Source organism: Ptychodera flava, chromosome 2 (assembly GCF_041260155.1).
Source record: "Ptychodera flava strain L36383 chromosome 2, AS_Pfla_20210202, whole genome shotgun sequence".
In the NCBI taxonomy this organism is placed as follows: Eukaryota; Metazoa; Hemichordata; class Enteropneusta; family Ptychoderidae; genus Ptychodera; species Ptychodera flava.
The window spans coordinates 50,361,226-50,379,369 of NC_091929.1; the positions used below are offsets into that span (position 1 = coordinate 50,361,226).

Consider the following 18,144-nt stretch of genomic DNA (forward strand, 5'->3'; position numbering starts at 1 on the left):
GACCGTACCGTCAGTTTCACAACTATATCTCAAAGAAATTTAAAGCTTTGATACCACTAACCGGCCCTAGATAAAATAAGCATGTGTTTCAGGTAGAGCGCAATCTTGAAGCAAATAACGTCATGTCATGATAATTTTCCTTAGAATTCCAACCGGTCTGATTCACACGTGGTCAAATGGTTCAATGACTTTTAACAACTATATTAATTGTCAGAAAAAACACAGACGCCTTTAATATTATGACACCAAAACCTACTGAAAACTCATTTTGGCAGTAATTTCATAAGTTATAACTGATGTGCTCCGGTAGCAAAATAAAGACAAAAGAACAACTTTTGGTTTTGGGGAACAAATTTGTACCCTCCTGGCCACTACTATGTGACTGATTTACCTGGGCAATTTGAAAAAGTGGTATTCTTTAGAATACCTTTTACAAATATTACTATAATTTATTGTCGTTGTTTCAGTTCTTTTTCGTTATTTTTATGTACTCCTTCTTTCATGGATACTTTTGGTAATGTAATTGTATCTGGTTGGCCATAAACCTAGTATATTTTACACTTTTCGTAGGAACAGGTCTGTCACAAAACACCACTTGTGTACAATACAATTTGTCATTTTGAAAAAACAATGAGTGATGATGGCAACCCTAAACGACTATCCTGAAAGCAGATTTATCACACCAGTCGTGCAGATATGCTAACTAAAATACCTGGCAGGCATTACTGAGGTAGATAACAGTTATTGCATCAAAATAGTTATCTTGACAAGAGTTGGCCATCGTCTGCTACATGAAAATATTTAAAATTACAAACAAAGTCAAAATTCATGCACCATTTTATCAAGCTATCTAAAATATTCAAAGCTATTACTAGCTTAAAGAAACTGATCGTATGTATCCACTTCTAAACACCATATTCTAGTAAAGTGTTTCATATTAATTATAAACCTTAAATGTACTGATATATCTTTCTATGGAGAAAATTGTAAGTAGTTTGCTCTATGGACAATCATTTATAGTAAACTGACACTTTTAGGCAAAAATCCAAGATAAAACGTCTTTATACAATTATGATCTTCTAATCGTCTAATTCTAGTGACGTACATGGGGACAAATACATGTTTCTTACGGGTGGAGCTGCAAAATAAATTGAAGAAATATTTTCTATTTTGCCCGCCTGCCTTAAATGTACTGTTCCCTGGTCTCCACTCCATTGCCTAGCTGTTTCTAACGTTGTAAGGTAAAGTCGGGAGGCAGCCTTGATCTAAAACTGACAGCGAAGCACTTCCGCCTTGCCTGAAAGGCTAGGAACTTACCATAAATACTTGTTTATGAATTGAGATTCAGAGACTATTTTGAATTGTATAACAGATAATGTAGAATCAGTCCGTCCCATCGCATTGCAAATGACCCGATGAGTGAAAATGTGAAATAATATGTGAAAAATTATAAACATCCAATACTTCCATTATCTAACATTGGCCATCTCTCTTACAAACTGTTAAATCAAGGTTACACCAGAGCAAGACTTGTCTATACATTCAAACGCTTTTTTGGCAGGTAGATAAATACAATATCTCTCTTCGACAAATGATTGCTGATGGCATCGGTGACATTGGGCCTTAGTTAGTGACCACTACCTATCAGACATAAAGATTGATATATGGCGGGTGCCACATGTGGGGCAGGATGCGCTTACTATTTTCGAAACACCTGACATCACTTCTTGGTCTTTTGGCCAGAGGTCCATATATCTTTCTTTCATGAATATGACTTTGTTTGTGTACCGTCTATTTACTGTCTGTTCTGTGCTGTTTGTGTCTATGTTTACAACTATTGTCTTACGAATTCTGACCTAATGTCATTGGATTATGGATTGGTATGATTGCGATTATTGAACATATTGAAATATTTTAAGGTAAAATTGGCACATATTTAATACAACAAGATAGTGTTTTGAGTGAAAAAAGATATGAAAATCGGAGTATGGTAAGAACGGAATAGAACACTACCAGGTGAAACACTTCATGTGATGCCAAAAATAAGACAGTTGTGCGCCAGTCAGATTTTCACTCAGAACTCATATGTCATTCGAACAGAGTTTTGCAAAATTGTCAAATGAATTTACACCGACAGGCAGTCAAACATTAATAAGATGTACTCCTTGATCCAATCAATAACAATATGCAATTGAATGCTATTGGCACCTTTTGATCGCAAGAAAAGAGTGAATATGATAGCGTTTGCTATCTAGTCGAAAAAACACGTGGGAATCGCACAGCAGTGCACATGATTGTCATGACCAGAATATGGGAGACATTTGCACACAGTAACAAAACATAAACTATCTGTTTAACCGATCCCTTGGATAATGACCATGTACGTTTGATTGCAAACAAAGGATGGTGGTCTTTCAAAAAGTGTAAAGATTCTATTTACACAGATAACATGAGGTGCAATACTGCAATATTTTGTTTGTTCAAATTTGCTGATGACATGGCTCTTGTTGGGCTACTCAAAAAGGAATAGTCTCTTTCAGAATATTTCCATAATGTTGAAATTTTAAAGAACTGGTGCATAGATAGCTATTTAGATATGAATATTAGTAAAACAAAATAACTTGTCATTTGTCGTAAAGTGTGCCCGGATTTTACTCCTGTCGCAATCAACGATGAATCTGTTGAAGTCGTTTCATGTTTCAAATACTTAGGTTCTTTTCTAGATGAAAAAACTCACATTTGATGAAAATACTGACTATATAGCGAAAAAGTCCCAACAAAGATTATACCTTCTCAGGAAACTCAAATCATTCAATGTGAGTCAAAGTATCGTACAAATGGTGTACAGATCCCTCATTGAGAGTGTTTTAACATATAATATCATTTTGTGGTATGGAAATGTGACTGTCAGAAACAGAAGTAAGCTTTCTCGCATTTGAGGATGGCAGAAAATATTATTGGCTATCGTCAAAATTCCTTGTAAACCTTTACCAGCTGGCAGCGAAAAGGAAAGCGCAGAATATTGTCAATTATTGTGATCACCCTCTCCATGGTTACTTCCAGAAACTCCCGTCAGGGAGACGTTTTCGGGTTCCTCGTGCAAAGAAAAACCTCTTCAAAATGTCATTTTTCCATCAGCAGTTTCAATTTTAAACTCAAACTCTATGTAGCTGTTTTAAACCTCCAATTGGTCCTTTGTTGTTTCCGTCTATGATTCAATTTTGTATCTATGTCGCTACCTTCAATGTGTAATAGCGTCCCTTTTTATAGAATACTTTTGCAAGTTGTACTATTTTAATTTGTATATGATGAGCCTGAAGGCAAATTTCTACATTTATTGTGGATAATAAAGTAATTGAATTGAATTAAATTGAATTTTTCCATGAAAAAAGCGTTGGAATTACACCACAGGCGAAAGAAATCAGTCCACTGGGGTGGGGATAGAGGTTTTTTTTGCAACGGTTTACCTTATTTGATTTTATTAATTTTGACTGTGATATTTCAAATAAAGAGTTCAACTCCACACCGTCTGACTGCTTTATATATTACCGACAAGTCCTTATCTCCTCTCCAACTTGTGTATACACAACTATAATTGCTCCGAAAACATGGCCAACTTTCAAATCCGCTGTCCGTATCAGCGGGTTAATTGATTAAGTCAACACCATCGCAGTTACATACGTAGTAAAATAAGGCAAGGGTTAAATATCACAGACACAGTGTCACAAAAAATGCAAATCTGAGCAGATATAGAAGTTAATCGAAATTTAACGACTATCAAAAGCATCGCTGTACCGATGAAATGTTACATGTCAAAGCACATCGTCTAACATTGTCATCTCGAGCCAGAAAACCAACCTACATTTTTGGGTCGGTCATGGTCAGATGTCTTCCGTAAGAGTTGAAGTCGGAAGTAGAACCTTTTGACCTCAAACCTGTTTATTTCTAGTCCAGAAGTTAATATATTTCCCATGATGCGTGATGTTATATAATATCAAAGTTCGTACATCATGCTCAAAATGAACAAACGTTTTATATGAAACGCTATACGACTGGTTTTAATCAATCCTACAAAATCAAAACAAGGATTCAATTTGTATCCTTTTTGTCACAAAAAATTGCTAACGATGAGTTCGAGAATATAACCAAATCTTCTGTAAATCCTGCACAGAAAGCGCTAAAGCATCTGCATCTACACAAACCTCCTTGGTCAATCGAGGTGGTAGCTTCTTCAGCCAAAGACAAGAAGAATTTTTTCTCCTTGTACCGAGGCTCGGACAGCATCAACCGAACGAACAATGCTGCAGGCAGCTCAATATAGATTGATGTCATCGTGTATGTATGTCATCGTATCTATTATGAAGTTAATAAAGATGCGAAACGACATTTGCGTTGATGTAGATCAAACATTTAATGAGAGAAGGAAGAAGCATTGACAGTGACGGTGATGGAGCGTTTAAGCGGGAAGCTGTTTCTCGAACTCTTCGAAGATATGATAAAAAAAACATAAAAGAAAGACAGTAATGGAAACGAAGGTAAAAGAGAATAGAGCTATTAGCCCTGAACTGTACTTGCTACCTAGTAGAATGATACTTAGCACTGACATAGTAATAGTCTATAAAGCAGTAGGCTTTTGATAAGATATTCTTTACTGTATCGTGTATGAGTACGGTTAGCAACATGGACATTTTGACCATCAGTAGTTTCATTTTCCATAGACTTCAGCATACATTCAGCATACGTTATTCCTACTACTTAACATCAAAGGAAATGAGGTATGTCAATCTCAATGAGTGTAATATTAAGAAAAGCAAGCCTTACAGAGAGGTGGATTGCAGCCAGCAGAGTGACAGAAACTTTGGAAAAAATAAAGAAGAGTATGTAGCCTAGTTGTGAGTGGTAAAGTAGACAACATGTAAGAGGAACAGAATGATAAAGGATTGCAAGGCTTTTAATGAAAGGCAAGTGAAATGTATGAGTCACCTAGGTCTTATTGAAATTCAATGCTCATTTTATCAACAACATGATGCATAGCTTCCCAGAAACAATAAGGGTAAGCGTCCATTCGATATTGAACAACAATAAGAAACTATTGAAATTCAAAAAATAGAAGGGTGGGCAGCTTTATGTCAGGGTCTGCGTTTGCCATGGTATTTGGACGGCTTAAAGTGGCACTCTCACTTAGTAACATTTATAAAACACATTTTTTTTAAATGACAACGGTCGATATTGACGTGGCGACTGCGCGTGTATCGCGGGATATCGATAAAAACATGTCCTCAAAAAAGTAAAAGTTTGAATTCTAGTGGCCCACCTAAATTCAACTTCCAACGGCACTGGGACCATTGTCAACTAAGCTAGGGCGCACCAGTCAATGCTGACGCTGCTTTATGCCACAGTACCACTCGCGTCGGTGAAAGGTCATGCCCGGTGGGAGAAAGGCGAGTGTTATTGCCTCGGCAAAAAAAGAAAAAGAAAGATTGCTGATTCTACAAGAATTTGCATAGGTGACTAGTATAGCTGCTGGGAAAACTATCGGGAGCGCCTCGGCATTCTTACCATTCATAATAGATGCATCGATGGTATCTGACTAAATTCTAGTCGCAAACAGAATAACCCTTTGTACAGGAAAACTGTCTTAATATTAAGAGTACATTTGACTTGATAAAAAATTCATCACGGAAACACCCTGGATAATCGAGGTCGGCACAATTAAGTATCAAATTGTAAGGAAATGTTCATGCTGTTCTGACAGGATTAAAGGGTTACTTCAGACCACAGTACGCGTTGATGGAGTAACTGGCGACACAGGAATTGACGTTGCGCTCGAAACTTTATTTCCCCAGGTCAGCCTGATGGCTGCCTGGGGCAACTCTTAGCTCCGACAGCCTGGAGATATGCTCACTCCAAGACCCCCAAAGTCCGACTCTCAAATTTACAATACTTTGTCGACAAGAAAACTTGCCAACGCTTGTTTCACAATGATTAATACATAGTATGCATGAGACATGTCACAACACCATTGTTTTAAATCCAAGCTGTGAAAATATGAAAAGCGATACTTAACAGCTACAGTTCTGATAAAAGTTCGACTACATTGTATTTCTATTGTCCAACCTTGCGTGAGACATTTCATGCATAATCATAGGAATTCACGAGACATGCGGGTGCCTGGAATGGCGTTGCCATTGAATTTAACAGAGGAGACTTGAGAATGTAAATTTGCCGCCAATTTTGAAGCATTACATCTCTGGTAAATCGTGGGAATTCAAGCCCAAGTGGCGAAATGTTGAAATTTGGCGAATTACTAGAATGAAGATTTACAGTAACCGGTGCAAATTATAGAAACATGACATAAGTATAACACATATTTGACTTGCTAAGAGCGCACTGCACTTTCGACAATGCAATACAATACAGTGGCAATACACATTGACAAGATTGCAACATTTTGAAACTGTATATAGCAAACAATACCTTGACGCGGTAGGACATGATATCAGAGATAAAAATCCGAACTGTACATTTTCTTGCATATTCAGATTGGAAACATTTTTACGAAACAGAACCTAGTTTCGGCCGACCGGCTGTCTGAGCACTGGCAGACGACAAAATGTAGTCATCAGAGGCGGCAAATATTTTACACATAAAAATTTATATCTATGTGGTTTGGTTAAAAATATATACAACTGATTGAGAATAATGAAAACGACTAAACTAAGGAGAAGTTTTTAAAAACTTACCTGCGGCAAAGGCATAATGTTATATATAAAGTCTTCACAGTGGGAGGTGAATTAATTGCGTCGTTCGAACATATTATGGACTCCATTGAATATCATCAATCAGCGAAACAACAAATCTTCGTGGGACGATCGTACAACTTCGGGATGTGAAAAATACGCTCGGGAAATGACATGTTTTTTATCTATATCTCGCGATCTACGCGCATCGCCAAGTATAATATCGACCATTGGCATTTAAAAATGTGTTTTCAAAATATTACCAAGTGGGAGTGCCACTTTAATGAAAGAGACAGAAGTCTGAAAAAACTTCAAAAAGTTATACAAAGTTAGTGCTGGTGTTGGGAAGAGCAGAAAAGCATTCATGATCGAAAAAGACCAGAATGAAAGCAAAAGAATGTGCTGGGAGTAACGTATGCTAGAAAGACGTGACCTTTGCTGTAACGAAAGGACTCAAACAGGCCTTCATGATGTTGCCCTGCTTGTATGTGAATTAGTATATTGTCATATCTTTCTTTAAATCAGAAGAAATAACATATGTTTATATTAGATTCACAATTTTATTTTATAAATGTTTAGTGAGACTGTAGTGAAATGCGGGCTTTCGGCCGTTGGCGGCGCCCTCCTGCACAGGTGCTGCGCCGCCGTTGTATTCATGGAATGCCTCGCATGTACATTACGCATTTCCCCTCGATCGAACAGCAGAACGATCCCTACCGCCGAAGCAAGCAGACGTCTCTGATAACGACTAGCCTTCTGCGGATCCAGTGTAACAAGGACTTGGTAAGTCTACTGAGTTTATATACACTGGTTACACTATAATTGGCGCTGCGACTTTTCCGAACCTTTGTGGGAAAAGGCGAGAAAACTTAGAGTTTTATTTCTAAGTAGAAGTCGGAGTACCTCACGGAAAAACTCGTGACGTGGCCTTCCACTTGAAAGTGATACGAGTAGAGTTACGTGGCATATTCATAATTGAAAGTACGAGTTTACGAGTAGGTAGAATACGCCAAAGTGCTTGGAAAGTTTTACGAGTAGAGTTGGGACGCCAAAGTGCTTTTTTGATTTTCAACACTTGCCCCAAATAAATTAGCTGTTGCCTAGTTTTTTCGGAAGAGAAATTTAGAAGCTAGTGGCGGCTAAGAGAAAATCAAGAACAAGCTTCCAGGTGTTGCTGTAAATCTTGCGACTGAAGAGGAAAAGGTAACTTCGCTGTGTCTGTTTTAAGTAAGTTTCTTCATCTGGGTGTAAGTTCATATTCGCTCATTTTTGGGGGTCAAATAATTTGTTGGCGGGAAATGTTTGTGTGGTATTTCTGTGGTGGCAGCCAGATTTCTTCACACCTTTTTCTTGCTGACAATAGCAAATTACGCACACCACGTTTGAACTGCGCATTTTTGTGCAGTCAACAAACTATTCACCACCAGTTTCGGAAATTTACCATTCAGTTGTGCAAAAAATAGCGTAATAGGGGAACATTATCATCTCAAGTTCCTTTTTATTCTGTGCTCATGAAAAATCAATTAAAGGCCAGTGACGCACAGTTGTTTGGTCATTTTAAGGGACATCCATTTATTTTTCCCTTTCCGTATTTTCGTGACTCGTTTCCGTTTCCTGAGACATTGTTTTTTTTGTTTTAAAACACCTTTTTTATTTTGAGTTTAAAGTTATGTAACATTTTGCTGACATACTGTGGGAAGTTTGAGTAACACTCCGACTGTATTACATTATAATTACTCTGTATCTAATTGTGGGTAATTGTATTTTACAGTGCCAATTTTTATATATTACTCTGTATTTTATTGCGGGTAATATTTGAGTTATTTTACATAATGTTTTTATTACTCTGTGCTGTATTTCGGGTAATAAACGTTTTATTTACTTCATATTGCCCTGTATTCCATTGCGGGTAATATTTGAATATTTTAAATCATCTTTCCTTATTACTCTGTACTGTACTGCGGGTAATAAACGTTTTTATTATTAGCACCAGTTCAACAATATAAAACACAAATTATCGCCAGGCAGTTATTGTTGGCATATCGCATATTATTGCTTGTGTTGAAATAGAATACTGGTGTGTAATTTTAATAAGGCAACACAAATCCTTGCCAGGCAATTATTGTTGGCATTACGCATATTATTGCTTGTGTTGACATAAAGTACTGATCTGTAACTTTATATTTTGGAATTAAATATTGCATCTGTCGCAATCATGAAGATTGATCTCAACACCTGCACCGTAGAAGACATGCAATACTTACCTGGTGTTGGAAGGAAGATTGCAAAGAGGATGGACAAATTACGTCAGAAATACGGTAAGATTACCTACGAAATGGTTTGCTCGATACCATTATTCACCCCTTCAGATAAATTTATGGAGATGGCTGTTTTCGAAACTAAACGGAAACACCAAGCTTCACCAGCGACACAAATTAAAGGTGCACATGCCATCATCCCACCTACTCAGGGGGAATGGGACAGTGAATCCGAAGGGAGTGAAAAGGACAGCATTGAAGAGTGGATGGAAAGGGTAGATAAACTGACCCGACAACATGAAGCTACCCGAAAACGTACATGGCGGGAACTTTCACAGGTAGTACCGCAGCAACCAGAAGTAGTTGTTCAACAAAGACAGCCACCGGAAGTAACTGCTTATCCACGATCACAACCTACCAGACCCTCTGACTATGCCAGCCAACCAACAGTACAACCCCAGAGGCCGTACTATGGTGAACAATCACGGGACAGTTGGCGAACACCTTATTCAAGTCAGAGAAGGCAAGAGGGGTCAGATTTCTCAACTTATCCACCAGACCATCGGGAGTTTCTAATGTCTCATCAGCCGACACCCGACCAATACCCTCCAACCACTGGAGAGTATTATGGGGGCTATGAGACAAGAGTACCAAGGGAGCCAGCATACTACCAGCATCGTAGAAGGACAGATCAATATCGACCATCTATCCCCGTATCAGTGCCCAAGACTTTGGTATATGATGGGTCTGGTAATTGGCGAGCGTTTCAGCTGAAGTTCACCAAGTTTGCTGAGATGCAAGACCTGTCCTTCAGTGACTGCAAAAATTATCTGTGCTGGTGTCTGGATGGCAAGGCAAGTGATTATTACACCATGGTCACTGAGCCTAATCGGGAGATAAGCTACCATGATAAAGAAGATGGAGATGCGATTCGGTTCACGAGATCTTCCTGAATCGACCCAGCTTCAATTCGCCCAGTCAAGACAACATCCTGACGAAACTTTAGAAGAATGTGCAGGTAGAGTATATTCACTTGCAGCACGTGCCTTCCGGGATTACAGTGACGCTACCTTGGAGCAACAGGCTGTAATGAAGTTCTGTCAAGGATGTTACGATCGTGAAGCAGGTGAGTCGGTAGCCAACCAAAGACCTGCGAGCATCGAGACAGCCTTGGACAGTATCAAATGGTACCAATACAACCATAGGGAAATATTTGGTGCCAGAACCAGCAGAAGAGAAGTGCGGTTTGTTAGTCCAGAGCCAGACGGACGAGGGACATTTATGAAGTGTGGTCAACATCCCGATATGACCAAGAACAAAGGAGGTCACCTTCTCCAGAACAACGCATGAAGTTCCAAGCTAGTAAGACAGATGGAACAAGTGCAATGGAGGGGAGAATGTCACGGATGGAAACCCAGATGTCTGCTATGAGTGCGACACTACAGACTGTAACGTCCCAATTAGCAGAACTAACAAAGGTGGTAAGTCAAAAACAAGCTCCTAGAAGCCGATCACCATCTCCACGGATCGAGGCTGCTATGGTTGCGGAGAAATGGGACATTTCAAAAGGGACTGCCAACACCAAAGTCCAAAAAGGGCAGAAGCACCTGAAAAGAAAACCACATTGTCCAAGCTGTTAAACACCAAAGGGTCAAGCCTGGAGGCCTGAGTTTGGCCCATAGCAATGTCAAGGGCCTCAACGCTTCTAAGGAAGAAAAGAGTTTTACTGAAAAGACACCACCTAATGAGCTGGTGAAAGCCTGTGTAAAAAGTGTGTCACCAACCTCTACAAGGGAGACACAAGGTAATAAAGACAGACTAATTGCTCTGATGCAAGGGATGAAACCGAGCAAGCCAAAGAAGCGGCAACAAACGTTGAACATCAGACTTAGGAAGCTTCGCCGACAGAGGCGAATTCCAAAGAGCAAGAGGTTATGCAAACTATTCAAGCAGAAAACAAACCTACAAAAAAGGTTGTTTTCAATTCAACAGACAGCAGGACAAAACACCGAACATGCCATCGAGGTAAGTGACATATCTAAAAACAAACAACCAAACCCACATGTTCCATCGGCAAAGGATATAGAGGTTACTGTCACCTCAACAGATAACAAGCCTGTACTAGAGGTTGTTGTCAATCAATTGGTATCCAGTTCCATGTATAGCATTCCAGTGATGATTGAAGGACAACCGATCACCGCAATCATCGACTCTGCCGCAGAAGTTGCTATAATTTCTGACAAAGTGTACAACAATCTGGAAGATAAACCTCCGATACTCCGATCAAGTCACCATGCAGATGGCTTGCAGACAAAAGACAATGACAGGAAGCTTGGTAGGACAAGTGAATATAAAACTGGGAGGCACCAGTTTCCAAGAGAAAATCTATGTCACTCCTATCGGAGATGAGATGCTACTTGGAATTGATTTTCTACAAACCCAAGGAGCTACTATGAACATGGATACAAACTGGCTCCACATAGGTAAGGAAAATATACTCATGACATTTGGACATCCGGACAAGACTTAATTGCGAAGGTTCTTGTAAGGAAACGAACAGTTGTCCCACTACACTCAGTAGTCAGAGTTCCCTGCACACTAACTGTGGAATGTCAGACGACATAGTCGACCCATTACCAAACTTGGGGGTGATAATGATGAGAACAATACATCCGGGGAAACAATCACCAAAGGTTTGTTTACTTAACCCTACAGATCGGTATGTAGTTCTCAAAAAGAAGAATCCAATTGCATCAGCAGTTGAAGCCAGGTAATCTCTGTCCAACAGTGTACAGGTAAGACACATACATAGGAAACTGATCAGGAAGTGGACTAAAGACCAAAGCCCAAAGCCAAGTGGTGGGCTACCCCCTCATCTAGAGGACCTGTTTGAAAAATCCTGTACGAACCTACAAGAACAGCAATGCCAACAGCTAAAGTAACTTCTACAGGAATACTCTGACTTTTTCGCCAGAGACGATTTTGACCTTCAAAACTTCACTGCAATCACTCAGAGTATCGATACCAAAGATAACCAGCCAATCAAACAACGGGTGCGAAGAACACAAATGTGTTTTGCAGATGAAGAAGAGACCTATCTAAAGAAGATGCTGGAAACTGTCGTGATAAGACCATCAATATCCGAATGGGCCTCTGCTCCAATCCTGGTGCGAAAACGAGATGGAATTGTATGCTGAAAGATGGAATTGTACGACTCCAGAGAACAATCTGCATACTTCGAACACGGAGTAGCACTAGACGTCCTGCCATATGGTGGATGTCATTATTGTTATCGAGTACATCAAAACTGGAGTTTCCTCACGGAGACTGTGGATGATGTCGTCGATTACCAACTGGCAGTCACAATGGTAAGAATCCTAAAGCGCGGCTGGTAAGTGGGCTAAAGAGATCTGGAGTACACAAATACGAAGACCAACAGGATACAGTACTCCAGTTACAGGGGCGGCCGATAAAGGGACGACAAGAGATGAGAGGGACTGGCCGTGGGATCCAGGTGGCCTGTCCGACATCACGACCAATAGTACAGAGGCTTCACTTCTTAGTGTGCCAGAGAAGCCCCTAATTCTACACATTAGTCGACCCCATGGGGATCACTATAGGTCAGATGTCTGTCAGGCCCTCCAAATGGTAAAGGAATGGTGTTCACCACAGCAACGAATACATATCCACAACTTTACAACTTTACAAGTACCATCAACACAGTGAGGTGGTGGACAAAAGCTTTCAAAAACTGCTACTTTGGGTTTTCCATTTTAACTGCCAATTTTGATCAATGGCAACGAAGAGCATTTAAAGAAGTGCCAAGTGATCGATTGTTGGTAATAATATAATAGTTTATTTATATAGCGTCTAAATCCACATAAAACAGTGATCAGAGAGGCTTAAAATACACATTACGCATTTCCCCTCGATCAAACAGCAGAACGATCCCTACCGCCGAAGCAAGCAGACGTCTCTGTGTAACGACTAGCCTTCTGCGGAACACCAACCAGTGTAACAAGGCCTTGGTAAGTCTACTGAGTTTATATACACTGGGTTTCACTATAAGACGAAGGTCATATTTAGACAGAGAATATGCTGTTTGCCAAATATTTGTACCATTATCATAAATACTCTAGGTAGCCTTCTTGAACGTTTCTGAATTTGAAGGTACAAAGGAAAAATGCCAATGTCTAATGATCCAGTCAAGCAGTTTTGATTCTCAAAAATATGTTTCTGACAAGTATTTGAATACTATCGGTAGCCTTCTACTCCAGACACAATTGTTACTTTATTTCACCTTTATTGTTAATTAGTCAGTCATTTTATACCAAAAAGGGGTTAACCCACCACAAATTGCAACAGCATATAATTTTTCACCTTTTATCTCAGGAAAACCAATGTAAAAACATATTGAAAGTCCTCCAAAATCCAAGGAGTGGAAAACCGCCTAATTTGCATAAATCCAAAGTGGCCGCCCCGGTATTATAGGTTCAAGGCTTTTGGCCACTTAATGCCCAATATTGGTTCAAATTTGATAATTTTTTTTTTATTTCCATATACTTTGTACATTCTCTTCATATTTTAAGACATGTTTACGATAATTCCATCGTTATTATTTACAAAACAGGAACGTAAGTCTGAATTTTACGGTAAAATAAAGTATTCTCACACACTATGTCTTCTAATCAATACTTGTTTCGTTTTATACGATACAAATGTCTGATATTTGAAATAAATAAATAAATAAATAAATAAATAAATAAATACGAAAGAAAGACAAGAAAGACAAAATTATTCATCAGTTGTTGCTTCGTCTTTGTAGTAAAGGGAAAGCAACTCCACAATCGTTCATATTGGGGTTGTTTGCGTTTTGTGTACGAAATTGTTTATGATATAAGTGTATATCATGTTTGGCTGTTTTATGTAAAATATTGCTTAGCCGTGGCGAGACGTACCCGTAATCTACGTGTTTTGTGTTAATCCGCACTGGAGCGGAGAGATTGCTGTGACACTACGATCCTTTGGAGCTACTTTTCGAAAACAGGAGACAGCTTTGTATTGTGTCTTAGTATGACCAAGTTTAAAGCTAAAAAAGTAAACACAGAAATAAGAATCATAGTATGACAAAAATAACAAAACGTTGCAATAGAACAAAATTGAGCACTGTATCAAACAATAATCTCAGATTCATTAAGAACCTATCGACACACAAACTCACCAACATTGAAATCAACGTACTTACCAAAGGCTTAAATTCATTCCCACACCAAAATAGTCCTAACAGAATCCACCTGTTAGGAGACAAAAAAAATACATTCGGAAAATGAGTCTCCGATATCAGACCGCACAACACCCATTCAAAAAGAACTAAAAATGAATTCCACATACGACCGAGAACACAAAACTAGAAAATTATTTTGAAGCGACAAAATTGGTTATTGTTAACACACTATTCGAAACAAATAACAACATGACACATGCAGAACAAAAGCGTTGAAAACGCTATCCAAAAACAAGAAGATAATCATCAAACCGTTTGATAATGGACGGGGACAGCAATTTTAAACACTGATGATTACATGAGAGAATGCCAACGTCAACTTAGCGATCAACGATACACACAAAATTGGCAACAGATGACACAAACAATACAATAGAAGACATACATAATCTCATAACAGGAAAGTACTATGAAAAACACATTGACCATAACACATGAATATTTGAATCCAGTCAATAGAAAAATAAGAACCACACTTGGGTACCTTCTACCGAAAATACACAAAATGCAGCCATCAGGAGCTATGTTCGTAGCACGGCCAGTAGTAAGTGGATGCTCAGGTTCAATTTTCACATATCAGAATTCATTGACCATTTTCTCAAACTTATCATCAAGAAAAAACAAACATACATCAAAGACACAACAGATTTTATACGGAAAATTGAGACAATCACAGTTCCGGCCAAAGCGTCACTAGTAACACTGGATGTAATTTCCATGTACACGAATAGACCACATGATGAGGCAATTGAATCAGTCGGAAGAGAATTAAATCAGGAAAGATCATCAAACAATTACATAATAAAGCAACCACCAACGAAATACATGATAGCTCTGCTAGAAATAATCTTAGAATCAACATATTTGAATTCAACGATGAATTCTACCGGTAAATATGAGGATGCTCGATGGGGTCCCCGACTTCTCCAGAAATAGCAGATATTACATTTCACGAGACAGAAACAAGAATAAAACAGAATAAAAAACAGAAACAACAATTATCAACCTGGCTGAGGTTAAGGGACGCGTTTTTCTGATTTTCATCGGAACACAACACAAACTCAATGAATTCATATCAAACATTGACAAAATGCATCCTACTTTCAAATTTTCATTTGAAAGCTCCTCTCAATAAATCACATATTTAGACCTGACCATCTACAAAGGTTGTCGATACAACAAAGAGAATATCTCGACATCAACACACACACAAAGCCAACAGATACATTCCAATTCTTGCAAAGAAACTCATGCCATCCGGCAGCAACATTCAAAGTTTTTTTATTTATTTATTTTATTTATTTAACTTTATTTACTGTCGATAACATGTTTGGCCAATAAGGCCGATCTTCCACAAGGTCGACATTAAAAATTTACAGAATGACAGAGGAAAAAAAATACAAGTACTAATACAAGCAACAAACCAGTAAAAAATCAGGTCAAGAAAAAAAACAGCAACTAGGACAATAAGACAACTAACACTACAACATAAGGCAAGAACATATCACACCCGATCCATGAGAAATTTATACAATTGCAACTTGAAAGATCTCAGATTTGGGCTGTTTTTCAAAGATGAGGGGAGTTCATTCCAAAGGACAGCACCAGAATATGAAAGGCTTTTTCTCATTATTTCCGTTCTAATTTTTGGCAAGTACAAATTGTTTGTTGAAGTTGAGCGCAGAGACCTGGATGAATGAACGTTAGCAGGCTGGAAAAGATTACTCAAATAATTTGGACACAAGCCATTGACAATTTGGAACATCTGGACCCCTTTTTGATAAATCAAGCGACTACCAAGTGGAAGTAGGCCCAAACTTTTAAAGAATGGACCAGTTGGTTGATCCCATTTAACCCCACAAACTAAACAAATAGCTTGCTTTTGCAACTGAAAAAGTTTGTTACAGTAGGATTGATCACAATTTACCCAAACAACCGTACAGTAGTCGAATGATGATTCAATATAACATGTATAGAACAATCTCCGTACCGTAAGGGCAAGAGATGTCGTATTCGTCGTAACAAAGCCAATTGACTAGATAGTTTACCACGCAAGGAATTCACATGAGCGCTCCATGAAAGATTACAATTCAGAATTACTCCTAGGAGTTTTTCGTCGCTAACATTTGACAATGGATCATTATTTAAAGATAAATCAAGGTATGATGTGGGTAAGCCTGATTGTTTCTGATGAGAAGTAATCAACATAGTTTTTGTTTTGCTGAGTTAACTAGCATCCTGTTTGAATTACACCAAGATGACAAATGAGCAAGGTCGGCTGTTAAAGCAGACTCAAGCTCAAAGGTCTGATCAAAGGTGAAACATCACGATACATCAGAACATGTTACAACGAAACTGATTTTACACAGAAAGTTACACAAGTTAGTGAAAAATTACAAGACCGACAATACACAAAAAATGAAATAGAATGCATGATCAGAGAGACAGATCATAAAAGCAGAAAAAGACTGCTTGAACAATTAGAAGAAAGAGATAATGCCACCAAAAATACAATAGTCTTCTTAACAACATATAGTCCGTACATAGAAACAACAAAAATCAAGCAAACCCTGACAGAAAACTGAAGTGAATTTGAAAAAGACGAAACACTAAAAAAAATTGTTCCAAAACCAACCAATAATCGCATATATGGAACAGAAATATAGGCAACACACAATAAGCGCAAGACTTCACAAAAACTACAATAGCTCAAACTCAGGTTCACACGAACCTACACAAACACAACGAGATCAAACAGTAGACATTCTAGCTTCCCTACTTGAACAACAAACGTAAGTGGAACAACATATTGCCAAATAAAAACAATCAACCATTCAACACGTCTCACCAATCAAAAATGAATTTTAAGCGACTGATGAAGAAAACTCTGTTTTCGAAACGTAGCGCCAAAGGATTGTAGTGTCACAGCAATCTCTCCGCTCCAGTGCGGATTAACACAAGACACGTAGATTACGGGTACGTCTCGCCATGGCTAAGCAACATTTTACATAAAACAGCCAAACATGATATACACTTATATTATACACAATATCATACTCAAAACGCAAACAACCCAAATATGAACGATGTGTGGAATTGCTTTCCCTTTACTACCAATACTATTTAATTCCCGTGTGATCTGTACACCTTCCAGGAGACTTTAAACCCCATCTCCCTTGGCTCGGCTCTCCCGCGCTGGCACACCCTGTCAATTCAGGCGCGGCTGTTTATCTACAATTTGGGGTAAAATAAACAGCATTTGGGAAACTGGTAATTTTACAATTACCAGCTAGTATTGAACCCATGTTGAGTTTCACAACTGTGGTGACAACCAGTGTACCCTGGTAACACAATATCACCACACTAGATATAACTAGACTTCAAACCAGGTTAACTGTGTTTGATATGAATAAACCGCCCACTTTTAGGGTGAATGTCCTAAACAATGCGTACGTTCAGCCGTGGCTTTTAATGTGAAATAGGGAACAGGTTATTGGCAAATTATCAACCAAAAAACACAATGGATACATATTCTGTATTAGTTATACTGAGATTTCTTTCAATTTTATTTAAATATTTCACACCATATACATTAGCATTTGCAAAATTAGACAAGTATTGATTGGAAGGTGAAGTGTGTATACCATTGTTTTACCCTACAAATCAGACTCGTGTGCCTGTTTTCTTAATAATTACAATTGAAAATGCCCTACAAATGTTGGAAATTAGAAGAGAATGTACAATTTATAAGAAAATAAAAGTAGTAAGTGTGATTCCATAATACCAGGGCGGCCATTTCGGATTTATGCAAATAAGGCATTGTTTCACTCTTTTGTATTTATTTATTTATTTATCTATTATT

At 38.4% G+C, this 18,144-nt stretch overlaps 1 long non-coding RNA gene across 3 annotated transcripts in view; it reads left to right on the forward strand.

The window, feature by feature from the left end:
- LOC139123281 (uncharacterized) overlaps positions 1 to 18,144 on the forward strand; it is a 417,909-nt gene that overhangs the window by 126,772 nt on the left and 272,993 nt on the right. The window lies entirely within an intron of this gene.